Raw genomic sequence first — 27298 nt, 5'->3', positions numbered from 1 at the left:
CCCTTGCTTCTCTGGGGGTGTTGTCTGATCCTGAAGGGCTTGCCTTTTTCGTGGCCGTGGCCGTGACACCTTTTCTCCTCCTCCTCCCTGGCCCGGCAGGTGGCTACTGATCTCCCTTCCGTGTCGTGCTTCTCCTCGGCTCTTGTCCGTTGGGGCTCTGTTGGGGGCCACCTGTTGCCTCTCCTCACATCCTGGGTGACATCTGTCTCGATTCCCTGGGTCCTGCCTTCTGCTGTGCCGCTCTGTTGTCTCCTGTTTTTCAGTTGTTGGGCTCACCTGACCGTGTCCTGCGTGCTGTAGCTCGTTGGTTGGTCTATGGCTTTTTGGTGGTGACTGTTTGGTCGATTCGGGGGTTCGGCACACACCTCTGCTAGGGTATACGTATTTGCCTGTGCTTGCGGGTTAGCTTTTGGCAGTCTCTCCGGTTCTTCTCCAGCGGGACCTGTTCATCTGGATCCTGTTTGTCGGTGGGGTCTTGGTATTTCTCCACCCTGGTTGTTCTGGTTTTTGGTTACCTGCCTCATTGTGCCTGTTCCCCGTCATCTGGTTTTGTGAGTGGTGACGTCCTCTTCCGATTCAGGCGCTCCCCCCTTTGTTTGTCCTCTGCCCCACTGGATTTCGTGTTGGGGTTGTTTAGCTTGGTCGGGGTCCTCCACGGGGAGTGTTGCTGGAGTTTTTGTGCCTTGTTGACTGGCAGTGCTTTGTCCTTCTCTTGGGGGCTCTTCCCGTCCGGTGGGTCTCCGTACTACTGGGCCTTCATGGGTTCAGGTTCTTTCTAGTCTTCACCTTTGGCCATACCACCCTGTACGCACCTGATCTCGTCTGATCTCAGAAATTGAGCAGAGTCGGGCCTGGTTTGTACCTGGATGGGAGTCCGCCTGGGAATACCAGGTGCAGTAGGCTTATTATTTCTCTTCCCCTTCTTCTGGGTCGCGGGTTGGGCATGCGGCTCCTTTCCCGCCCTTTCTATGGGTGCGGCCTGTGGTATTTCCTTTTCTAGTGTCCCCTTCCCGGGTGGTTGCGGCCTTCTTGCCGGCCTGTGGGGCTGGGGGGCGCGCTTGGGTTCCCGGTCTGTGCGGGGTCGGTTGGTCCCCCTGCTGGCGGGCTTCTCGTCTGGCTTCTGTTGGCCGTTCCTTTGGCTTGTCTGGGGTTTCCTCCGGCCGTGCGGGGGCTTCTTGTTTCCAGGCTGGGCGTACTCCGAGCGTGCTGCTGGGTTTACTCCCTTTGGCTGGGGTCCGGGGATTGTCCTTTGTGACTGTTTCTCTCCTGGGGGAGTCCTGCCTGATTCTCTGATGCGGTTTTTTTTTTTCCAGTGGCTTCCGTCTGCCTTTGGGCAGCTGTGTCCTTTTTGTTCCGGGCACGGTTTGGGTCCCTGGAGGTGGCTCTGTTTGCAAACCTCGGCAGGGGCTCCCGGCTTTTTGCGCTTTTGCTCTTCTTCTTTGGCCCTGGGTCTGGTGGGCTTGTGCTTGCTGGCTCGTGGTCGCTCCCTGGAGGTGGTGGTGTTGCTTTCGGGCTTGTTTCACCCAGCTCTTCTGTCTTTTCTCGCCATTGGTGTGTTGCTGGACCTGTGGCCTTGCCTCTCTGTACGCACCTCTTCTTGTCTCCTCTCAGTTGTTTGGCTGGGTCAGTTCTGGCAAGTAATGTTTTCCGCCTTGTTAGTCACTAACGCTTTGCTCTCCCTCTGATGGTCTTTCCCTCATAGTCCCCTATGCTTCCTTCTCTTCGCTCCCAGTTAGTGATTCCCACCTCCTGACTTCCATCTATTGGTCATAGCCAGCATTCCGCCACCCATTGGTCCTGTGCTGCTCCTTTTCCACTTCCTTTTGACTTGCTTTGTTCTTCCTCCCCATCCCTCGTTGGCCTGCTCTTCCTATGATTTGTTTATGTCCTCCTCGCCCAGTGGGTAGCATTAGACATACTAATGTGGTTGTCCACATGGACTGCTTTTTCACTCCTTACGTTAAGCCATTGCCATCCATTGTTCAGCTTGCTCTCTTACTGTCCATGTTGGCCTCTCTGCTCTTCACCCTGTGGATCTCCCTCTGTTAAAGACCCCCTGCCACTCAGTTTCAATAATCGACCTTTCACCCCACAGCTGGCCACCCAGAGCTCCTTGTAACCCTGTGCTTTTCTTCCTCTTTGAACATCTACTCCTTTAACTTTTCTAATTCACCTTGTTTGCCATTGCCTGGTTCTGTATTTTGTTGTCCTTTCCCTCTTTTGCTTCATGATCCTCTGACTCATTGCTTTTATTGCTCTTCAGTATGATGATAATTCTAGACACTGAAGACTTGTTCCAATAGTCCACCAAAGCCATAAAAAGTTGAAAATAATGGGAGACAAAACTGATCCTTTAGGAAACACTGCTTGGACAAATGCTAGTGGTACACTACTGAACATTTCACAATCAGTCATGGGTTTCCCCTTAGAATGTTTTCATCCTCTGGTTTACCCCTATTGGACATCCGGTGCTCTCCCCCCACCACCACCATTCGTCATTCTGTGACAACCTACTTGCCTTTCCGCACCCCGTTTAGTCGGCCTTCATGATCCCTTTAACCCCATTTACTCGTCAGCCTCAACTATCTCATCTAATATTATTTCATCAAGTTGCGGCTCACCCTTATGGGCACATGGGCTCCTTCTTTCCTGACCTTTAAAAAAAATTATTTCAATAATGAATGATAGCATATTATTTTCTAATGTGTACTACACACATTTCCGATCCCGCTTTGAGCAGTAGTCTCCGGCTCTGTGTGATGGCTTGCAAAGGCATATTAAGGTCCCTGCACCAGCCATCGGAAGCATTATCCAGGGCTGGTGTAGTCCCTTGACTCAGCTCATCACAGAGTTAGGGAAGGCTGGATTGAAAAAGCAAGAGGTGAACATCTGATCGCTGCAACCTCACTGGCTCTAGGTTGCAGTTTCATGCATCGGTGCTTCTGGAGGTCAGTGGAGCACTAGGAGCTGAAATGGGATCTGTGCTGTAAGAAGTGCTTTAAAATGTGAGCATGCATGCAAGTGAGTGTGTGTGTGTGAGACAGCATGTATGGTTACGTGTGTATCAGCATGTCTGTGTGTATGTGTGAGTAAAAGTGTGTGAGTTACAGCGAAAGTGAATGACTGAGTGAGTCAGATTGAGAGTGAGTAAAAGTGAGTGACAGTGAGTAAGAGTGACTGAGTGAGAATGAATGTGAGTACGAGTTAGAGTGAATGCGTGTAATGGAGAGAGAATGAGTGATAGTATGTGATTGTAACAGTGAGTGAGTCGGAGTGAATGAGAATAAGCGAGTAGGAGCTGAGAGCAAATGAACGGGAAGAGAGACGGCGAATGAGTGAGCGTGAATGTGCTGTCTTTTCTGTTTTATCGCAAAAGCAGCTAGTTACGCTCGTGCCCTTCTGCTTGTGCCGCACAGGCCTCTCCATTGCACAGCAGCAGTCACAGAAGTAGATTCATCAAATGATTGTGGAGTGGCAGGGTACATCTTGGCCCCCTTGATTCTCTGTATTGTTTCACCATGCTCACCTGGCTTGATGCTGTAAGCATTTTGTCAGGAGTCACTGTTTCATTAACTGGAGATAGGAGACTGGAGCCCTCAGACCACCTGTGGGGAGAGGAGGCAACGACCGCTGAGGCTTGTGACCTCCCGCTTGCCCTTTTTTCCAACCAGGGTCTCGACTGGAGCTGGACCACACTGAGCCTACAAGGATACAGCAAGCAACTGTTGTATGACCTTGCAGATTGAAAGCATTGTTTTGTTATTTTAGGCCTGACTGTTTTTCACAGGAATCGTCCTTCAAGAGTAGTTGGGTGTCACAATGTCCATTTTAAAAGTCAAATCAAAAATAATTCTCAGTTACTCCCTGTTGTAAGTCCTGGATAGGGTTTGCAAGAAATCGAGTCTCCTCTCACTGACACTTCACTGGCACTAAAAATCATCTTCCTTTACCCAAGTAACACATTAATTCTCTTCTAGTGGATTCAACCCATACATTTGTCTCCAATCATTTTAAACCCTCTCAGTCAAGGCTGGAGCTGCATATTGTAAGGATCTTATGAGGAAACGCCCAATTATGTTGTCCAATGAACATTCTCCACAAGCGTTTGCTCAGTTGGCTGTAGAGGTCGCATGAGAGGATCACTAATCCCTGATAGGCCTTTCTTCATCCAGCTTTATAATATTTTGCCTTGTAGAGCTTCGTTACAGTTATTAAAAAAATTGGCTAGTAACTTATCCATTCTCCAAACTCCTTTCCTCATTCTAAAGACATAGCTCTCCATGAGGGTTCAATGAGAAAATAATCTCTTCCCTTCTCCATAGCAGGCCTGAGCATGACCTCTTCACTAGGGGTGGGCGGAATTTGCGTAGTCGCGCTACGTAAAGCTCTGCGAAATGGTAAAAAATCTCAGCGAGAACTGAGAAAATCCGCAAACACGTGGAATTGCTTGTTCGCAATGCTTTTTTCCTGTTTGCGAACGCTGTTTGCATGCTCAGGGGGAAATATCTCGCAAACACGTATTTTGAGAACGCGAACAAGCAAAAAATTCCGCGAAGCCGCGGAACGCAGAATTTTGGGCAATTCCGCGTTCTCCACGGAACTCGAAATTACCCAAATTCCGCAAATTCCGCGAGCGGAACGGAATTTACCGCCCAGGCCTACTCTTCTCTAACAGCATCTATGCTCATCTATGATACATTAACTTTTATATGAGCTTCTTACTACTGATAAGCCATGTCCTTCCTATTCCAGTGAAGGACCCCAATAGGCTAATGTTAAGAGTAGATGAAAACTTGATTTTACTGTTAATTTTAGCTGTAATAACAATTTCCCAAAGGAAAGGATCTTGAAATAATTGAGGATAAACTCCACCTTAGATAGATTAGTTGTTTGTCTCTTGCTTCTTCAAAGATAAGTGTGGAAGCCTCTGGAAATACATCCCAATTGTTTCGTTTCTTAATCACTTGGTTTAATAGATCTTGCCAACGTTTTAAAAGTCAAACTGAGGAAGATGCATAATAGAGCAAAAGGAGAGCATAATACCGCAGCTATGATGAAGTAAAACTAAGTCGCGCTTGAATGTGGGACTAATTCAAGAAAAACAGCTACTATGATCCTAACAGTCTGCACACGATAACAAGCATTTGGAAATACCAATAGCTCTGGCGTTGCTCACCAGCCTTTTGACTTTGTCAATGCCTTTTTTGTTCTGTTATGATTTTTGCAAAACTTTATTGCTGCGTATGCTGCTAGGCTCTCAATCTAAAAAAGACGTCATGGCTAAAATACTATTTTGGATTCAAAAACCATACATTTCCATATTATAAGGGAACTACATTGTGTGTGGATGTGCGCCTTAAATTGTGAACGTAGCCAATGGCTTCAGAGGGACCACTCACTGCCCTCTGCTGTTTGATGGCCTTGATGGCAGAAAAATGTGAAAGGCACAATAACTGATCAAGGAATGAAAATACCTGTCTGAATGTCACTAAAAGAATAATGGGCATAAAACTGTGGTAAAAGCAAAAAGTACTTGGCTAATGCGAGACCCAAACAGGCATCCAGACTGGTTGGACTTTAACGATGCTCACCACAGTACTATGCCATAATGGTAAAAAGCCTTGAAAACTATTACTGAAGCTGATTGCACATAGCTGGCAATAAAAATGCAGTGAAGTCCTTGCAAAGTAAGGAGACATTATCTGCTAGAGCCTTCTAGCTACAGGTAATTTGCCTTAGAGTTATCCCCAGGCATCAGACTGGATCTGGAAATGTTTAGGGAGCAGTATCCCTGCGCTCTGATTGGTGGCATTGTTCACCTGTGCGTGGTGTCGATGTTGTCCGTGCCGGAAGTGACATGAATGGCACCTATATAGGCACCACCCCAGCCTGCTGCCTTCAGTTCCATTCTTTCCGTGCCAGTCAGCGCAGATCCGGAGAAAAGTTACCTTGTCACTAACTGACTGATCTTTTTTCAACCTTTTGTCGATTTCTTGAGACATAGGAATGTCTACGAGGAAGGCTGATTTCAAGCCCTGTGGCACCAGTCACCGACAAATGTCAGTGACGGACCCACACCTCGTCTGCCTTCGGTGTCTTGAGCATGACCTGTGTCAATTGTTGCACCATGCACCCCAAGGGAGCTGTCCCTCAAGCTCCTTGCCCCTTGTCGTGCAATGCCCCTACAGTCTCAATCCAGGTCGGGATGATGGTCCCAGGATCGGTTTAGTGCTGTAGGTGCTAGTAGTCACACTTCAAAGTCGTACAATCGTTCAGGTAAGTCCCACAAACACAAGAAGGCCAAGAAGTTGAAGAGGTCTTCAACTTCACCCAGTCCGTCAAAGTCATCCGACGAAACAAAGGAACTTCAGCATTCACGGCCTGGCTCTCTGGTTGAGACTACGCCTGGGCCGTCTTCGCGCCTCCCTGTGTTTCCTTGAGCCGGAACGAACCCTGCCCACCCCTGAATTTTATGAGGCCATGCACCTCATTTGGGCCCTGCTGGCATGCCCTCAGGCTCCACTGGTTCGGTAAGGGCCCCTCCTGGACTTCCGTCAGTGGGTTCATCCCTGGCGCCAGTAGGGCCCCTGGGATCTATGGACAGATCTGAACAGCACTGGTGGAGCCACCTTGACCTTCCCCAGCACCTGCCCCACTGCTGACGTCCTCTGCGCCCACTGGTGGCACTGTCCTCATTCTCATCTTCTACTCTAATACCGAGCCGGATGGGCGTCATTTGATACAGACTCCGGTGCTCACAGGATGCATTCCTTCCAGGCTGGAGCCTGTGCCCCATTCCTATGATCTAGGAATTCGGGATGAATGGGAGGGGCCACTGGACTCTGACGGATACCAGCCCCTAAATTACACCAAGGACACCTGGTGTGAGAATCTGGTGGACGCCAGTAGACTGGACACCTTTCCAGATATTGGCTTGGTCTTTCCTCCTATGGCTACGGAGGAAGGAGCCCCATTTGCAATGGTGGTGAGTCAGGCGGTTGAGATCTGACCTTCAGCTGCCCACTGTGGCTGTCGGGACCAGCATCTTGACGGAGTTGCTTCAGCCAGGACTGACCTCATCTGAACTGCTTCTCCCATTTAATGAAACCCTGACAGATGTCCTACTTTGAGTCTGGTCCAAGTCCTGCACAGGAGCTCCTGTGAATAGGACAATTGCACGCCGCCATCGCCCCGCCCCAGAGGACTCCAGTTTCCTCACCCAGGACCCCACCCCTGAGAGCTTGATGGTCCAAGCCTCCACTGCCAAAGTACATCCTGGTGCATTTCCTACATCTCCTCGCGACAGGCAATCCAAGAGGCTGGGTCCCTTGGGGAAGAAAATGTTTTCTTCCACCAGCCTGGCACTGCGGTCAGTAAACACTGCATGCCTTTTGGGCTAATACTCCCACTGGGAGACGCAGTTGTGCAGGTGCTGCTTATGGTTATTGAGCAGGCCTAGGCAATACTCTCCCAGGCTATGGCTGATGTGAGAGGGGCAGCTAAGTTCACCATACTTTGTGGACTGGATACGACCGACTTGCTAGGCAGAGCAGTTTCATCGTCAGTTGGCCTTAGACGCCATGTCTGGTTGAGAACCACTGGCTTTGCGGGGGATGTCCAAGCCTCGCTTATGAACATGCCCATTGATGGCTTCAGTCTCTTTGGAGACACGACGGACTCAGTGCTGGAGCGCTTCAAGGATAGCAGAGCTACAGGCAGGTTCTTAGGTATTTTTATGGCCCCTCGCCAACACCAATCCACCTTTTGTGGCCACAGAAGGGGCTTCCAGGCATGTTCTTACCCGCTCAGCCATCATGGCATGCAAGCTTCCCAGCCCCGGCGTGGCCAAGGACGTGGTACCCACAGACTTCATGGGTCAGTAAAGGTGGGGTATTCTACAATGAGGCTGGCTAGGCTTCACTTTGTAATACCTTCACGTTACCCCATACAAGTCCATTGGATTCACACCAATAAATCCCTAGATCAGGCCTTGTGGTGTGACAGAGCAGTCAGACTTCACTAGAGTAACGTGGTAAGCATTTCAGAGTACCAACATCGACGATAAGTAATTGACACGACTCAAAAGAAATCTGACACCAAAGTATAAAGTAGAGCAGATTATGATATAATTTCCGACATTAAAAAAAAGACAATCAGATGAGTATAACTGCAGATATTAATTTTTAAAGGAAACATAAATCGCTACATTTAACTCTTTCAAAACAATAATGTTGTGGTCAATGGGAAAACACACTAGTGACACTCGGTAACTTCCAGGTAGCTTCCAGTGGAAACCACTACAGGGTAAGATGATGCGAGTCCCAGGACTAGGCTCCGACAGTCAGTTGAATTTTGCCTAGCTCGTAGGGCCCGGGTGCCGAGTTGTTCTGGCTGTCCCTGGTGCTGAACGCGGGAGCTGCAGTGCTGGTTTTGCTGCTTTGATGGTGCCGGTGAGGAACGGGATGCAAAAACTCAACAACGGGGCCATTGACGAAGCCATTGAGGCAGTGGGTTGAAGATGCTGTGATATTCCCTTGAGAAACAGCGTTGAACAAAGATAGTGGTAGCCCGACTGGCCACCAACAATCCTTAGTAGTAGCAAATACAGTTTTTGGTTACTTTAACGTCCTTGAGTCTGGGGAAAACAGTAGCTGCGTGAAATTTGCTGGAGGTCTGGACTACATTTCCCACAATGCACTAAACCATTACTTTTAGGAGATCCCTTGGTGGGCCCGATGGCCAGTGATTCTTTGGTTCCGCGAGTGCGATGTACGTGCGGGCTGCTGGGGGCTAGTACCTATAGTCCAAGGGAGTACTGGATTTGCCTTCACTTGCAGAGGGATTAGTCTTTCCTTTGGAGCCAATCTCTGGTCCAGGACTATTGTGATTGTGCAGTTGCAGGGTGGTTGCCACAGGTGCAGATTATTGCACCTTTGCTTTGTGCAGGTCCTGAAGTTGCAGTCACGGGTCTCTTCTTTGTCCTTGCTTGCAATTCAAGCAGATATGAAGTTCTGGTGCCTTAAATCCTAGATTTAGGGGTGTTAGGGGTGTGGGTGCAAGTAGCCAATGGGCTACTAGCCCCAGCTGCTAATTCTCCCCTGAGGTGTGCCATCTTTTCTACCCAGAACCCTCTATTCTGCCACTTTTCAAAATGGCAGAACAAATCCTCAGCAGTACAGATCATGTAGCCCACCCTAGGGGTGTAGCTAGCGTTCTGGGAGTGTACATCTCCTAACTACCTAATTTTCTCACTGTCGCGTACAAATGTGCCTGGAGGCAGGGCGTTGGATGTTTCCTCCTTTGGTAGGCAGCCTCGTCCCCTGTCGGAGGTGGTGAGAACTTTGAAGCTCAACACCTTGATGTGCCACTTGAGTAGCCATTCTGTCTGGGAGGGAAGTGACACCTCCTGCTCAGGCAGGCCTTTATTTCTGACTCCTGTGAGTGTTCACACCTCCTGGCAGGGGGGTCAGATTCCTGTCTTGGCGGCAGCACTGCAGGCTGTCATCCAGGGCACAGGAAAGACTTGGGCACCCAGGTGGGCAACCTCTAATGTATCCACCTGGGTGCATGTCACATTAAATCCGACTTTGGAAAAAGGGCAGCTTTGATGTGACAAGTTGTTTGATACCAAACATGATACTTGTCAGTGGTACTATAGTGGAGCTGGCAACCTCCGGGTACCAGAGTGCCAGACTATGTTATCCAATGGCCCCCTGAACACTTACAAAAGCTTCTTATGGAAAGATGCTATTATAGGGACAAGTAAGCTTGCATTTGCATGTCCTCACCTTTAATATAATGTACCCTGCCTCCTGGGCTCGGGAGGCCTACCTTAGGGGTGGCTGGCACATATAAAAAATAGTGATTTGACCTTGCTACTCATAGCAATTTGCACTGCTCATGCAGTCTGCAATGGCAGGACTGCTGTCATCTATTTACTTGGGTCACTCGGGGTAGCACAATCATTGCTTCAGGCCCTGGTGACCCCTTTAAATCCCATGCCCTTGGTACCACTGGTACCACTGTACAGAGACTTATAAACCTTGCCAATTGGGGTTACCAATTCACATGCATCATATTTAGGGAGAGAGTACTGGCACAGGAGTCTGGATAGCAGGCTTTAGTGCACTTTCAGAGTCATAACCATCAGCATGGGGGAAAAAAGTGTGGGGCAGACCCTACAAAAAGGTCCCTTTCCTACAGGTAGCCAGACGTCAGGCCAGTCCACTGCACCCCTTTTCCCAGGCAGCTGCATTCTACAAACCTCTGCACTCCGTCTATCATGGGCACCCAGTGGGTGACCGGATGCGCCATCACCTGCACCACTGGAGGTCAAAAACACCCGACTGCTGGGTTCTCCAGATTGTCTGAAAGGGCTACGCCCTACCTTTCATGACTACCCCATCACCCATGTCACTCACTTGCGACAGGCTGACGGAGGATCACATGTCTTTTCTCTGCCAGGAAGTGGCAGCTCTCTTTGCCAAGGGAGCCACAGAGAGGGTGCTGGCATTAGAAGTAGGTTGTGGTTGTTATTTCTGCTACTTCTGGTGCCCAAAAAGGATGGAGTCCTTTGTCCTATCCTAGACCTGCATCCTCTCAATTTCTTCCTGAAAAAGGAGAAATTCAAAATGGTCACTCTTGCTCAAGTTCTATCTGCCCTGGACCTGGGAAACTAGATATTAGCGTTTGGACTTGCAGGACACAAACTGCCACATTCCCATCCTGCCTGCCCACAGATGTTACCTGCGGTTCATGGTAGGCCACAAGCACTTCAAGTTTGCCGTGCTCGCCTTTGGCCTTATCAGCACTCCTTGGGTATTCCCAAAGGTGATGGCAGTAATTGCAGCTCCTCTGCGGAGATCAGGTGTGCCAGTCTTCCCCCATCTCAACGACTGACTGTTGAAGGTGGGCTCACCCCAGGCAGTGTATTCCAACCTTCAAACTACAGTGGACCTCCTGGACTCGCTGGGATTCACAATTAACTGCCGAAGTCACACCTGACCGGTTGTCAGATGCTCCCTTTCATTGGCGCTGTTCTGGACACAGAGCAGTTTCAGGCTTATCCACCCAAACAGCGAGTCTGATATATTCAGGCTATGATACAGATATTTCAGCCTCTATCCTGGGTTTCGGTGAGATGGACTCTGAGGCTGCTGGGCCTCATGGCCTCCTGCATCCTACTAGTGATGCATGCCTGTTAGCATATGCAGGCTCTGCAGTGGGACCTCAAGTTCCAGTGGGCGCAGCATCAGTGGAATCTCTCTAACAGTGTCCAGATCTCAGAGGGCACTGTGAAAGATCTGCAGTGGTGACTGACAGACTGCAGTTGAGTTTGTGGCAGACTTCTCTCCCTTCCCCAACAAGATCTGACGGGAGTGACAGATGCGTCACTCATGGGATAGGGTAGCCGTCTGGGAGAGGTGGAGATAAGAGGACTCTGGTCTCTTGCGGAATTCGGACACCTGTTTGAGCTTCGTGCAATCCGATTGACATTGAAAGCCTTCCTACCCTTCATCAAAAGGAAGGCTAGTGTAGGTGTTCAAGGACAACACCATCGCTATGTGGTACTGCAACAAACAGAGCGCAGTGGAGCCGTGGACCCTTTGTCTAGAGGCTGTGCATCTCTAGACATGGCTGGAACATCAGGGCATTTCCTTGGTGGATGAATCTCTAGCAGGCTCTCTGAGCGTCAGAGCAGACAAATTCAGCCGAAGATGCCTAGCGGATCCCGAATGGCCTCTCAACCCAGAGGTGGTGCAAGGTCTCTTTCAGCAGTGGGGAGAACCATGGTTAGATCTGTTTGCCACCTCCGAGAACGCACAATGTCAACACTTCTGCGTGCTGGAGTTTCAAGGGCGGCTCGTCCTCTGACTCTCTTTTGATCTCAAGTAGATCCCCGGCCTGTTGTACGCCTTTCCCCCAATACCACTCCTGCCCACAATTCTCAAGCAGATCACAAATGATGATCAGGAGTCGTCTTTGTGGCTCCAGACTGGGCTCGGAGAGTCTGGTATCCTGAGCTGTGGAGCATGTCCATCAGTCCTGCAATCAGGCTGCCCCTTCGAGAAGATCTTCTGTTGTAGCAGCAGGGGAGGGTTCTCCACCTGAACCTGTCAACGCTCTGCCTTCATGTGTGGTGATTTAGCGGCACCAGCTGACAGCTTTTGACCTTCTGCCCGAAGTCTGTGATGTTATCTTGGCAGCTCGACGTCCCGCCACCAAAACGGTATTCACCGGCCATTGGAGTATGTTTTTGTCATGGTGTATATCCAAAGAGGTTGACCCCTCATTTGCACCCCTTTCACAAGTTCTTTTCTTCGTCTTTACCATAGCCCAGCATGACTCCTCATTGGGCACGTTGAAGGGTTATTTGTCTGCTATATCTGCTTTTCTGCAGCTATTAGATCAGCCCTCCCTCTACAAGTCCCTATTTGTAAATTGTTTCGAAAAGATCTGCAGTGCTTGTTTCCTCCTGCTACCTTTGGTATGCCTCAGTGGACCTTAACTTGGTTCTTACCTTTCTGATGTGAGCTCCCTTTGAATCGCTTTATACCTGCCCTCTTAGGCTTCTCACCATCATTTCTGTTGGCAATAACATCTGCCCGGAGGGTTAGTGAACTTTAGGCATTATCATCTCAGCCTCCTTACTTGTCTTTCTTCCCAGACAATCCAGTCCTTCGGACTCGAGCATCCTTCTCGCCGAAGATGATCACCCAGTTCCATGTAGGCCAGTCCGTCACTTTGCCTACCTTTTACGCTTCGCCTCATCTCTCTTAGGAAGAGGAGAGATTCCACTGGCTGGATCTAAAAAGAGCCTTGTCGTTCTACCTTGACCGCACAAAACATGTCCGGGTGGACGATTAACTCTTCGTGTGGAATGTCGGGCCAAGAAAGGGAAGGAAGGCTATGCAGAAACTAACCATCTCTTGATGGATTGTACTCTGCATTAAGATCTGCTAAACATTGGCCATGAAGCAATTCCTTGAGTGTTTGCATGATCATTCCACCAGAGCGAAAGCTGCAACCACTACGTTAGCACGCAGAGTTCTAGTCCTGGATATCTGTACACGTTCGCCAAGCACTACTGCCTGAACAGTCGAGTTTGTCGTAATGGGCATTTTACCCATTCAGTCCTGCAGGACATTCTAGTTTAAATCATGTTTGCAGACCCACCTCCGTGGAGGTGTTGCTTGGATAGCTATTCTAAGGAAAGGAATCTGCGACTAGAAGTCTTTGTCAGATGAACAAGTTACTTACCTTTGGTAAAGCCTTTTCTGGTAAGGGCTCTAGCTGCAGATTCCTTACCTACTCACCCATCCTCCCCTCTCTGCGAACGGGTTTCTAGGTACCAGGCTATTCCCTTTTCAAGGCCCTAGTTCCACACACCAGTGGTCAGCGTTCTTCGTGGCTGTGCGCTTCTGGCGTGGAAAGTCGCAAAAAGAACCTGATGTCAGTGCACTGGGGTGGTTCCTATATAGGCATCGCGCACGTCACTTCTGGCACAGACGATGCGGACTACACCAAGCGGAGCCGAATGAAACCACCTACCAGTGCGTAGGGGTACTGCTCACGGAAAATTTCTGGATCAAGTCCGACTCCTGGGGATAATTCTATGGTAAGGAATCTGCGGCTAGATAGAGTCTCTACCAGCTAACGTGTTTCCCACTTTGTACATTTAAAACTGCAACTTTGTCCTGGAGCTGAAGCAAGAGCACGTGCATGTGTGCTCTGGAGGCTCAATTGCAAACTTCTGAACCCAGGAGACCTTTGCAAAAATATTGTTAATTCTTAAGTAGCAAATGTGTGCCTCTGCCTGCTCCCCTACTCCATGCCAAAACGTAGTTGCACGAATCACTGGCTCACAACAGCAGGCATACAGTGTAGGCTGCTGTTATTTACTGGGAGCACTTAAGTAATGCTGTGAAGTCGATTAGTTCCGGGTGAGAAGGGGGCCTCGAAGATGAACAACAGTAGGTCCATGTGACTCCTCCATGACAGCAAGAACATTTAACCCTTACTTTAGCCTATTTGGGCCGCAGAAGCAAGTGTACGGGGTAAAAAATGTTTATAAATATGAACTTTTCAATGTAGCGTGACTCTACAGTAACCACTTTGAAGCACAGGATTTTAATGAATGCCTCTTTAAGGGTCCTCCATACCTCGCAAGCAGAAGGCTATGCTTAGTTTGCCCGGACTCGATCTTCGGGATGCTGCTTGCAGTTTTCCAGCGCAGCCGTTCAGGCTCTTGAATCCCGTTGGAGGAATATGTAGCAGCGAAGCGCGGAATGTTGTTGCTGTTGGCAGGCGCTGCTGTACAGAGCACAGGTTACAGAGCAGAAAGGAGGCTGGAGTTTATCCCTCGGCCCCTTTCAGCATGTCCTCCCCTTAGCCTCTGAGAGTGATAGACGGCCACAGTGGCGTAACACAATATGACGGAGGCCCTACAGAATGTGATGAGGGGCCCCCGATTCTCCTGTCTGAAAGATATTTATTAGCATGTGGCTGATTTGGGGGCCCCTTTGAAGGGTTGGGAGCCCTCCTGTGCGGAAGGGACCCGCGTTACGCCCCTGGCTTGCCATTGTGCCGCTGTCCCACACAACCCTTTTGTGGTATTTCTTGCAACAGGTGTGAGGCATCAAAGGAAGATGAGCTGAAGGGCCGCAGGATGGAGGAGGGATGCGGAGGGAGACTGGTTTGGAAGGCAGCGAGGGGCAGGGCAGGTTGCAAGCATGGAAGCAGGGACCGTTGTGGCTGAGGAAGAAATGAGGCTGGTTGGGAGTCGAAAAAAGGCGCGATGTGGAACGGACCAAGTGGGAGAGGGGAGGGAGAAGGAAATAATTAATGATTAGTATGCCACAACAGACCACGTTGTGTTTAGTTTCGCCATTATGATGCTGGGCTTGCATGCATGCACAATGATAGTGTCGGCGCACTCTTGCGAATTCTCAAAACCTACCCAGCAATAAGATCCGGCGGCGCAAGGAAGGGCTGGCTTACACAGCCTGCTTGGGTGTAATACCACTTGCAAACATTGTGCTCGAGAGGGAAGGGGAGAATAAAACAGACTCTTTTTGTCAGGGGACTCGCATGGGTTAAAGGGGAAAACGCTGTCACTCAAAGTGCAGTTATCCAGTGGCTACCCCATGCTGCATGCAGTGTGCGGAATAAATATGTGAATGGCACACAGCAGACCAGTGAGTGAAGAGCGCTGGATGAAAGACCCTATAAGTAAATAAGTATATTGCAAATATAATTTTTACTAAAAGCAAAAGCTCTTGGATAACGCCCGTCCTAAAGACAATAAGTTTGGATGACCTGAAAATATTTTTGCATTTCATTAAAAAAGGGCTGCTCAGATCGGGAAACATCCATTACAACGCAGTCATTACAACAACCTACCTTCAATACGCAACTGTTACAATGCAACTGTTACAAAGCAACTGCCATTACATCGCATGCCATTACAACGCATGCCATTACAACCCATTATAAGGTTAGTAATGGAGATTTTTTTAGTATTAAGATGGGTATGGGTTTTGGGGTACATGGGAATAGTAATTTTTACCCCCACACTATCCAACACTTTCCCTACTGTTGCACTCACTGGAGTGGGAATAGTAATTTTTACCGCTAGACTATCCAACACTTGCCCTACTGTTGCACTCACTGGAGTGGGAATAGTGGGCCCGATTCACAGACCTAACTTAAGACAAAATCCTAAACTTACTACTTTTGGTATTCACAGAAGTTAGGATTTTGTCTTAAGTTTGTTTTAAGACAAACTTAAGACAAACTTAAACCAGACTTAAGACAGACTTAAGTCAGACTTAAGTTAGGATTTTGTCTTAAGTCTGTCTTAAGTCTGTCTTAAGTCTGTCTTAAGTTTGTCTTAAGACAAACTTAAGACAAAATCCTAACTTCTGTGAATACCAAAAGTAGTAAGTTTAGGATTTTGTCTTAAGTTAGTTCTGTGAATCAGCCCCAGTAATTTTTACCACTACACTATTCAACACTTGCCCATCTTTTTCATTGGCTTAGGTCCTAAATGCTGCCTTCTGATGTTGCCATAAAAGTATTATGCATTGTAATGGTATGCGTTGTAATGGAATGCGTTGTAATGGTAGTTTTTAAAAATACGTTGTAATGGCATGCGTTGTGAAATCTTGCAATGTAATGGTAGTTGCGATGTAAAGACTACATTATAAAAGCTTGCGTCGTAATTGCATGCGTTGTACCATCATATATTCCTCAGATCCAGCTACGACTTTGACCTGCATGGTTCCCAAAGAGGCCTTTCACAGCCTACACTGAAAGAAAAGAGATTTATTTGCACTTTGTTCTATAAATATAACAATTAACTCACTGACTTTGACTCCAGTTGCAAGAGTGCATAACTGCGCCACAGTTATCTTAAAATCAAAGTTGAACTGGTGTGCCCAACAACTGGTACCTTTTTAGGTCTCGCCTAGGGATGCAGCGTGAATGCGCTGCCATCGCCTTGCAAGGCATACAGTATAAACTATAGTTTGGAAGCTTCGTGGAAGCTCCGCCCACTCTCCGACCCATCTTTTTCATTGGCTTAGGTCCTAAATGCTGCCTTCTGATGCTGCCCTAAAAGTATTATGCATTGTAATGGTATGCGTTGTAATGGAATGCGTTGTAATGGTAGTTTTTAAAAATACGTTGTAATGGCATGCATTGTAAAATCATGCAATGTAATGGTAGTTGCGATGTAAAGACTGCATTATAAAAGCATGCATTGTAATTGCATGCGTTGTAGCGTCATATATTCCTCAGATCCAGCTATGACTTTGACCTGCATGGTTCCCAAAGAGGCCTGGATTGTTCACTTAATGAGCCTGCATGGCTTTCGAGGATAACCTTCCACCAAACCACCTTTCACAGCCAACACTGAAACAAAAGAGATTTATTTGCACTTAGTTCTATAAATATAACAATTAACTCACTGACTTTGACTCCAGTTGCAAGAGTGCATAACTGCGCCACAGTTATCTTAAAATCAAAGTTGAACTCATGAGCCCAACAACTGGTACCTTTTTAGGTCTCGCCTAGGGATGCAGCGTGAATGCGCTGCCATCTCTTTGCGAGGCATGCAGTATACGCTATAGTTTGGAAGCTTCGTGGAAGCTCCGCCCACTGTACGGCCCATCTTTTTCATTGGCTTAGGTCCTAAATGCTGCCTTCTGATTGGTTTTGGGCTTTGTTAGTCCCTCCTCCTGACGAGCATGTCGGCATTTGTATCCTTCCACAGCTATCAACCCCTCTACTCCTGCACTATTTTCTTCCCTGTCTTTCCCCCCCACCACCCCTACCACAGACAGTAACTTCTCGGACCCCTCCCCCCCCTGCCTGCTCGCCACTGGTACTCTAGGGAGAGAGTTCCCCAGGAGCTGCATTGCACCTTTGCCAATGCTTGTTATTTTCTGCGCACCATGCGCGCTTTCACTTTCATTGTTTTTTCACAATGGCGGCCACCGCACACACCAATCGCGGGACCATGCCTGTCTAGCTCCCTCACAGCCGATGACATCCATGAACCCACTTTTTGTTCACTGCCGCCTTCCTGCAATGATCTTGCTGTGGTCAAACTAAAATTCAGAGGGACTGAAAATTGCAGTGAGTGGCTCGGCTTTGACATGGTTGCTGATATATCAAGTCGGTGCGGGGTAGGTTATTACGTACGCGCGACACTGACTGTAGGTATAACGCCACGTGGACCCCCGACCTGCAGACAGTGACCGTGTACGCGAGGGCAGTGGCTCGAGCCCTTGGACGTGGGCTCTGCTCTCCATCGGTACCGTACACGCTAGGCGCACAAAGGTTAACACCGGTCCGTATTCGTTTCTGCTGCGCGCACATGTTCAGACCCTGTCACATAGGGCGAGGAGCACGGAGTGCTGCACAATCTTGCTTTCGAAAGACGCCCATTAAAGTGACACTTATCGGAGAGATACATGAGAAACGAACCCCTTACTCTGGACCACAGGCTTGCTTCGAGTTACGCTACTCTGGGAGGCAAACTACAATTCAGTCAGACTCTTCAGACCACTCCATTGAAAGAATATTCCGTAGTCACCAGCACCTCCTCCAAGGACAGGGGTGCACCTCCGACATCAACGTTCTCGTTAGTGAAATCCAGAGTAAACAAAACAAAATGACACAACTGGCAAGCTCAAAATGATAGAGTAGGGTGGTTGCTATTTCTCCAATGAATATATTTAGAAATGAGCTCGATATACCTACTTGCACGAATATCAAAGGTGATTACACACACACACCCACACGTGCAATATATAAGTTCACAGAACGGCAGCACTCTCTCTTCAGTTTGCTTGAGATGCCATTTCGGTTTCTTTTTCAATTCTTGGAAAGAGAGTGATCGCTCATGTGGTTTGCGGTAAAGGTGTCTTGCGGTGGTGATACAAGGTTAAATGATCAGGGCTCTTCATAGAAGGGTCACTCTACATGACCCCAATAGGTCTAGCGAATAAGGACTAAAGAAAGGTGATTGCTATGTGCATTGGTGATAAAGTTAGAAACGTTAAAAAGTGCAGTTTCTGTTGAATGAATGGTATGGAAGCCCAATTGAGTTAGGCTGAGTAGATTGTTACCTAAGAGTTTTTTTGTGAGACAACCGAAGATCAGCTGTCTGAGTTTTTTTTGGGGAAAAGGGTAATTCTGATGAAGGTAGTTCACTGGAAAAGAGGGATGGCATAAGCGATACGACCAGAGCTGATTTGAAGCCTTAAGGGGATGTGCCAGATATGAATGAAGTTTTTGAATGAAGTGGTCTGGCAGAGAAGAATCATGGAAGTGAGGGCATAGTAGTCGATATTGTAATAAGATATTGGGCTAAGTTGACTGGGATGTGAGCACTACTAAAGTAGTGCAAATTCGACCAGTAGGTATTGGAGTGCTTTATATGAGCACCAGTGACATTAAACTTGTTTCACTTTTCCACACATCTAATTTCCACACAAGTATACACGCATTTCCTAAACATATTTAATTTGAGCGTAGCTGCTTTTTTAAATATACATACTTGTTGCCTTATTTATTTTCCTTTTTTCGTTTATAAATAAACAAATTCTCTTTAAGAAGGTCATTGTACAAGATGGCGCCTTGTGAAATAGTCTTGTTTTAGTCCTTCGACTCTGTCCATGGCAGAAGCCGTCACCTCTAATCTCCCAGCCTGCTCCGCTTTGGTCATTAATTCTTTTGTTTATGCAGGTAGAGGTTATACATTTTACAATATGTGATTCTGTGACATTCTGCAGCTGGTTTTGGGAGTTCAGGCTGGGGGGGATACTGGGTGGATGAGAAGTGGGGCCCTGCTTTGGATCTGCAAAGTCGTCTGTATCCTCTTTACAGAGGCTTGAATAGCACTGAGTTAACACGCATAGATCCTCCACAAATTGTTGCGAGATTGGCAGTTTATCAGTTGCCTAATGACAGCGACATAATTTTGTAGCTAAGTTCCCTCTAGGGTGCACATTCTTCTCCAATGCCACACACTAAAATGCCTCTGGTGCACAGACAAATAGGCTGGGAATATGCAGATGTGCAATTCACCTATCCTTCTTTAAAAAAAAAATGCATTTCAGTCCAAAAGCACATGGACAGTTCCATTCATGTAAGAATCACATTTATTTATAAAGGACTGTAGCACGCAAATCGACAGAACTCTTGTTCAGTAACTTTTCATGCTACACACTCAGTCCCCAAACACTGTTTTATTTAGGGCTGTGGCGCACAAACATTTCTTAACCCCTTCAGCGCGGCGCGGATTACCGCGCTGTGCTGAAGGGTTCGTGCGCGGAGCGGTTCCGTCATCCGCACAGCGCAACCGATGCACATGATGGAACCGCTCCGTCATGCGCATCGAAAGGGTTAAACAGTGCTGTGCTGCACCTGTCACCTTTATTAGGCCCAAAGGGTGAAGCAGGAGTCCGGGAGCTGGTTTGCTCTGAAATCTTGGCAACTCTTGGCAAAAGTTAAGGTGAGCCAGAAACTAAATCATAAGAAATCCAAGCAAAAGCAGAAACAAGGCATCAGTTTCTATAGTTTCAATAGAGTGCTTTGGCTACAGTAGTGAGCTCCATCCATCCCTCCTCACACATCTATTTCTCATCTCCCCAAACCCCCTTCTCCACCTTTTGTTGCATAATGCCCAGGATTTTTCAACAACCCATCTCCCAACCCCCAAAAAGAAACTCTTTTAAATTGTTTTAAAACATGGTTTCTAATTAATGCGCTGCCTCCCAGTGGTCCGAGAACGGACTGTTTGTGGTTTGTTGCAGGTTCGGTTTGTATTTACCAGTGCCTAAAACATCAGAACTTGAAATATTACACGTGGACAGTTCATGAGGATGCTAAATCAGCGGCCCCTCTTTAACAGGGACATTTTAAGGATTTTGGAGGCCCCTGTTTGGAAGAGCTTTGATTTTATAATCCAGTTTCAGCTCTTTCATGCCCTCTTTGGCCAGGTCACTGACAGTGCACAGGTGCACTCGTATTTTATTTGCAATATATATGTAGCCGAGATCTAGCCATGTAAAACAGTGGAGTGCACAGCACGGTGAACATGCAATATCATGGTGTGTGTGGTAAAAAATAACAACCAAATTTACAACATTTTGATTTGCCACCATCCTGTTTAAAAGCGTTTGTCAGCACAGTTGCCTACCAGCAGCACCAGAGCAGAGTGCGCTCAAGAGGTTGCCTTAATTGCAAAGCCACGTCTCACACGTATGGACTTCTTCACCTTTCACGATCTTGCTCCATTTCTTTTTGTACCGGTCTGTAAAAGTCTCATTGTCTCTCCTTCCACTTCTTTTTTTCTGTGCGTATCTCAGTCCCTTCTTGCATTTCAGTCTCTCTTAATCTCAGTGCCAGTTTCTCTTTCTCTCCCTCGCTTCCATTCATTTTTATCTCTGTTTATCTTTATTCCTCCTGTTTCTCCCTTTCTATGCCATTGTCCTTTTCTTTCTTTGCCAGTCTTTTTGCTGTGTCTCTCCTACTCTCTCTGTATGTTTCAGTCGTTGGACATTTTTGCTTTCTTTACTTCTCTTTTTTATCATTCGATCTTTACTGTGCCGTTTCGATTTTCCCCTCTATTTTCTTTTCACCCCAGTTGTCCCCTTTCCTCAGATTCATTCCATCTCCGTTTAATTTTTCTCCTTTCTCTAGCATCCTTTCTGTTTCCATATTATTTCCTCTTTCATTTGTTTGGTAGGTAAAAGACATTGTTATTTACAACACTACCCTGAACTCTAAAAAATGCGAGACCAATTTGCATTGCAAATGCTTATTTTCATTCAGTGTTCAATTCTGCACACTTTCTGAAGGGAGGGTTCTATTGTGTTGCTCATATGTAAAGGAGGCAATATTAATTTTCCTGCTTGTTAAAGGGTTATAATTATAAAACTGTTAAATATTGCCACCGAAGTGTAGTCGGTAATTATCCTTCAACATCTAATAGGGGTTGTTGAAAATAACCTAATCCCGCCAGAGCAAGGTGGTTTTAGGGAGGGTCTCTTGATCTCCAGTCATTGCTTTGTCTGTAGAAGACAGTGGTAGATTAAGCTGCTGTTTTGCCGGCTGTCGCGCAGCATTTTTTGGGGTGGATTGAGAAAGTCTTTGGAAGAAATGAACTGGATGCAACATTTCTCCTAGTCTGCATTCAGTCATCTGCATCCTTCAGAATTCCCATGGAGCAGAGATTGAGGTAGGTTTTTCAGGCCCTTTATCGCAAAAGATCTCGAAATCAAGAAAGAATTTAAGCATGACTGTGTCCTGGTCTTGACTTTAATTGGACTGCATTTGGTGGAATTATAGATTATACTTTGATAAGAAAATTATTTTTTAGCAAAAATAAATGGGGCCTATATTCATTACCTCTGGTACGCAGGTGACTTGCTCTTAATGATTATATACCAATGTGCATTTAGAGGATTTTGATCATACTACGGACTTATGGTTGTGGAACTCATTTAACAGTAAATATTATTAAAACTAAATTTAGATATTTGAGAGGAAATGCAAAAACATTTCCTGTTTTTTTGCAAGTAATGCCGTGTAGAGAGGTAATTATTTTAAATATTTATGCTTCGCTTTTAACAGTTCCCTAAATTGGTCAGACAATCATCAGTCAATATGAACAAGGGCTGTAGCAACTTGTGTTTGATTAGTTAGGTTTAAGTTTAAATATTCAGATTTACTTATGGCTCACCGCATTAGGGCTTTCAAGAGTAAAATTGCACCAGTGTTCCTTTATGGCTTTGAATTATTGCCCTTTGAGTATAGCGGGACATGAGATTTAATCAAGAGATATTCTTGGAAAGGCATTTTGAATTATTTAGTCTATGACTTTGGGCTTGTTTCATGGATGATATTGCAGGGTTTCTCCTGATAATATTTGTTTACATCTTGTCTCGAGGGAACCAATCAAAAATGTCCTCCAGGTTCTGGAGGGAAATCGCAAAAAACAGAAATATGCTGGTCTATTTATTGGGCATATAAATCAGATATTGTATGTCGTGGAGTGTGCAATGGGTTTCTTTTCCACCTTGAAAGGTTCAAAACCAGTGAGCATTGCATATCTCAAACGAAAGTGACAAAGGGGCATATTCTCAAGGACTTATCGCAGAGTTAGAGGCACATTTTCCCAGCCAAAGTGGTCATAAATGTATCGCCCTATTCACAAGCTGGTGCTAACAGCCGATATCACCAGTTTTCCTCCGATAGCAGCCGCAAAAAAGATCGCCACAGATGACACCAGCAACTAACGCTAATGATATGCAGAGTGGGCGTTCCCGTGCAAAAAGCCGCAACAACACCACTTCGCAACATTCTCAACAACCAGAAAGATTGGCGATAAGATCCCAAAACATGCAATAAAGCGCGTTAGCAGCAGGGATTTAACACCTGCACATACCTGGTGTTAAGTCGGATGACAACCTGCACCATAAAAGGGAGTCCAACCCAGAGCCACGCCTGAAGAACAACAGATGCCATGGAGCTACTGATCAGGCAGCTCGAAGCCCCAAGAGGGCCACAACACCCACCGCCACCACCCCCAGGAACCCCCCACCCCCACTCCGGACAAAGATATTTTACATCAACTTTACGAGATCATGAACAAAACAATTTGCCTGATGTCGCACAATTACAACAATTCACATTCATGTGTGGTAAGAAAAAGGAGAATCATTCATTCATCTTTGAATTTCCAAGCATAATATTTCATCCAAATTCAACTCAAAACAACTATTTGGAAGAGTCATAGCGGGTCTTCCCTAGACAATCTGCAAGTCACAGCCGGCAAGACAGAATTCAAGATAAGAAGGTGTGTCATGCGCTCATCAAAGGACAGAGATAGAGAGAAAGAGAGAGAGAGAGAGAGACAGAGAAGAAGAGAGAGAGAGAGAGAGAGAGAGAAAGTGAGGGAGAGGGAGAGGGAGAGAGAGGAAGAGAGAGAGAGAGGGGGAAAGAGAGAGAGGGAGAGAGAGAGGGAGAGAGAGGGAGGGAGAGACAAAGAGAGATAGAGGCAGGGAGAGAGATAGAGGGGGGAGAGAGAGAGAGAGAGAGAGCGGGGGAGAGAGAGAGAGAGAGAGCAGGAGAGAGGGAGAGAGAGAGCGGGAGAGAGGGAGAGAGAGAGAGATAGAGAGAGGGCGGGAGAGAGAGAGCGAGAGAGAGAAAGGGAGAGAGAGAGAGAGAGAGATTGTATAAGGAGCGCAAGGCCGCTCGGGCTCTTGGCTCATACATGCCAACTGTTGTGTGTGTATCGCTATTGGTGCACCATGAGCCTAAGGCCTAGCCTCAATTGCAGCGCGATAGCCACATCACATTTCCAGAATGCAAGCAGTACTCAGACATTAGTGATGAAAGCTCCTGTGTCTCAATACATAACGCAGAAGGACATCAGCACCTCTGACCTTGGTCTGGCATGCAGCTTGCACCCCGTGAGAGAGATACCATTGCAGATGATGACGACTCCCACACGGCGCTAATGAAAGACCAACGTATCCACACCCCACACACAGAAGACCTTGCTTGAAGTGCTCCTGCATGGGATGCCCTTGACACTTACGTACACAACAACCCATACTTCCAAACGTTGCATACACATACGACTCATTGCTCCGACCTGTGGCATGTCATCCACATAACTGCCGCAGGTCAAAAGAGGGCCGGTACTACGAGAGCCACCAACGCAATGGCAGGACATCCCGGGCACATGTACAACCCCTGTCACTTGGAACTGTACCGTGCACGTATGCTGCATTTGTTGGGCGCACTGCCACTGGCAGTGTTGCGCATCAGTTACCGTCTGAGCTTCCGTCTTGCATACGTCACCTTTGTCCAGCCCTGGTTCCACTGTCGATCATGCACATTTGAGTGCCCATGGATGTCTGCCTATCCAACACAACAGTAAATGAACTGGATTATGACTTGTGCGTGCGCCCCCTGTTGGACCACGACCAGGAGTGTAACCGTGATACCCGTGCATGGGATGCCTTGATATTTGGCGTATGTGCTGGTAGTTTGGCATGGGAGATTGCACAAGTCCTCGTATGCAGTGACCACATCGAGGCGCTCCCCTATAGGTTTGTGTTGCGGATTGGTGAAACGGCGTGGACGGACCAGTTAATGGATTGGCTCTTGGAACTGATTGCCCAGGAAGCTTCGCTCGCATTCATGGTCGAGTAACTACATTCTTGCATCCACAACGGATTGTAACCCAGAGCGCAGGTCCCAACACCTAGTTGCATCTTGGAGAAATGGTCACATATCCCACCACAATACTGGACATGGCTGCATTCTCCTGGACTCAGAATGCTTGTGCGTGCACCTACGCGTGTTGACACACACCTGTGCAAGGTGAGGCAGTCCCATGGGCGGAGCTTCACAGCGTCACTTGGCAACGTTCCTAAATCTGACATACTGCTGGAGGGAGAGTTACACACATGGCAATGTAGTGCTACATGTGACCATGTTGAACACTTCCACCTGCTCACTGTCAGCAGAGCAGACAGTCAGCGTAGTCTGGTGGTACAGCACTATGCAGATCCCATGGGCTGTGAGTCGTGTCCCCTGACACGGGGCAATGAGCATGCGCCAAACATCACATGACTCGTCCAGCAAGGCAAGGTGGGCTGAGACCATTGCCATCTGTAATGATTGGTGTTCATTTTGCCTCCCCATTTCTTGCACCTCTACATGTTCCTATGCTGCCTGTTAGTGTCTGAAGCATTGGTCTGCATATTGTGGCCATTGTCTTGCCCGTACTGACACACACATGCTAATAAAGTCTACGCAACTTCACTAGTGTTCCACTGTGATGAATGTTGATTAGAATGACAAATCATGTGCCTCAATGAGCATTGTCCGTACACAGGGAGGGACTGACTGACGCGTTTCACTTAGGGGTGAGTCCCTATTGCCAGCTCCACCTCTGTGAGTCAGACATTGTGGTTGGGACTGTTGCTGGTAGATCTGTGCTCTTACGTGTCTTCAGCAATGTGAATATGGTGTCCAACTTCTTGCCATGTGAATCAATGTGATCCATCAAAACATGCTGTGTCCACACAGTGTGAGTGGATATGCGAAGAGATGTTCTGTTGTCACATGTGATGGGGGACACTACTTTGGGCCTGCTACTGAATTTGCCATTTTTACACACAGCCTTATATAATACATGGACATGGGGCTACGTTTGGGGGTTGCGAGATTGTTGTTCATGAGCAATGAGGCCACAGCTAGTTCACACCTTCACAGTTATCTAATTGGCCATGTGGGTCAAGGTCAAACATGCGCATTGATGTCATTCCCCATGGTGTACCTTTTTGTGCAATCAATGTCCCTACATTCATCCATACTTTTATACTTGATTTAACATAGACATGACACATCTGTGTGTTTTGGAATGTTGTATTCACATTCTGTGGAGTGTCAGAGCTGGAGCAGTACATGGCAATGCAAACCCCACATTACATGGTTGCCCAGTGGAGGGCCCACCAGAGTCAATTGGGGAATAAGTTAAGAGGAAGAGCTCAGTCCGCAGCCTGATTGCTGTGTCATTCGTAACCAGAGCAGATATGGCAGTCCATGTCGGGGTCCAGATGAATGTTGCACAGTGTTTCGGGGGACAGTGGAAGGTGTTGTTCCAGGGCATGATGCAGAGGGCTGAACCAAGCAGGAACAGGCCATATGGCGGAGATGAATGCTACAACCTCCTTTCGCACACAGTCATTACCATCCACATCTTAGTCCTCTGATATGTCTTCTGTGTCAGGTGTGCGGTGGTGTTATGGCTGCATTACTGTGTGCCACTGACACATCAGGGGGCGGAGTTGTTATGGCTGCGTCACTGTGTGCCACTGACACATCAGGGGGCGGAGATGCGTGTGTCGAAGTTCCTGCAGCAGTCATCTGGGACAGGCTCTTTGGCAGCAATGGCAAGATGAGAATCTGCAGGGCATGGAAGATCCCAGCTACATCTCGCTGGTGTTCAGCCGTGGCAGCCATCCTTCCAACCTGCATCCGCTCTATATCCTCCATTGTCCTCCGCAGCTGTGCCAACTCTGTGCTGTCATTGCTGGGGCCTGTCTGACTAGACAGTTCCTGTATCCGAGTAATGGCACCAGCGAGGTCAGCCAAGGATTGTTGTAGAGCTTGGAATGGACTGTGGGTGTCCGTTGGGGACTGTAAGTGGTCCCTGATGGGACTTATACACCCACGTATGGCATCTAGTTTGGCTTCCATGAGGTCGAAACCCACCTGCACCTGTTCAGCCAGCTCCTTCTAGCAGTCTAACACACGGCGTTGAAATGCCATGTGTCTTTCCGTGAGGTGGTGGTAGCCAGCCGTGGTGGTGGGTGCTTCCTGCTGTGTGGTCTGTGCAGGGGGTGGGGTCACCTCGATTCAGCTGGGCTGCCCTGTTCCTGGGGGTGGGGTGTGGAGGCTATCCAGGAGTCGTTGGAGGTTGTCGGAGCAGATGGCCAGGGGGTCCTCTTCATCATCACTGAAGAGATGTCTGGCCTGCTCTGCAGGAGGTGTTGATTGTCCCTCTGCAATGTGAAGAGGAGATGCAGGTTAACAGTGTGCTCCATGTATGTTGACGCATTGCACATGTTTACATACAGACTGCATGACAAAGTACATTGTGACTGTTTTGGAGGAGCTGGCTATTTGATGGGAGACAGTGGACGTTTCGACTACATGACGGATGTGAAGTTGTACTCGTACATTATCATCTCACAGTTTCCTGCTA

General features: G+C 47.6%; 1 protein-coding gene and 1 pseudogene across 1 annotated transcript in view; both read left to right on the top strand.

Annotated features, from left to right (window-relative positions):
- Positions 1–27298, top strand: part of B9D1 (B9 domain containing 1) — a 493702-nt gene that overhangs the window by 72401 nt on the left and 394003 nt on the right. The window lies entirely within an intron of this gene.
- LOC146796417 (5S ribosomal RNA) lies at positions 785–903 on the top strand (annotated as a pseudogene).

The sequence above is a fragment of the Triturus cristatus genome, chromosome 10 (assembly GCF_964204655.1).
Source record: "Triturus cristatus chromosome 10, aTriCri1.1, whole genome shotgun sequence".
NCBI classification, from domain to species: Eukaryota; Metazoa; Chordata; class Amphibia; order Caudata; family Salamandridae; genus Triturus; species Triturus cristatus.
Note: the sequence above shows the minus strand (reverse complement) of the source record. Positions and strands in the feature narration are given on the sequence as shown.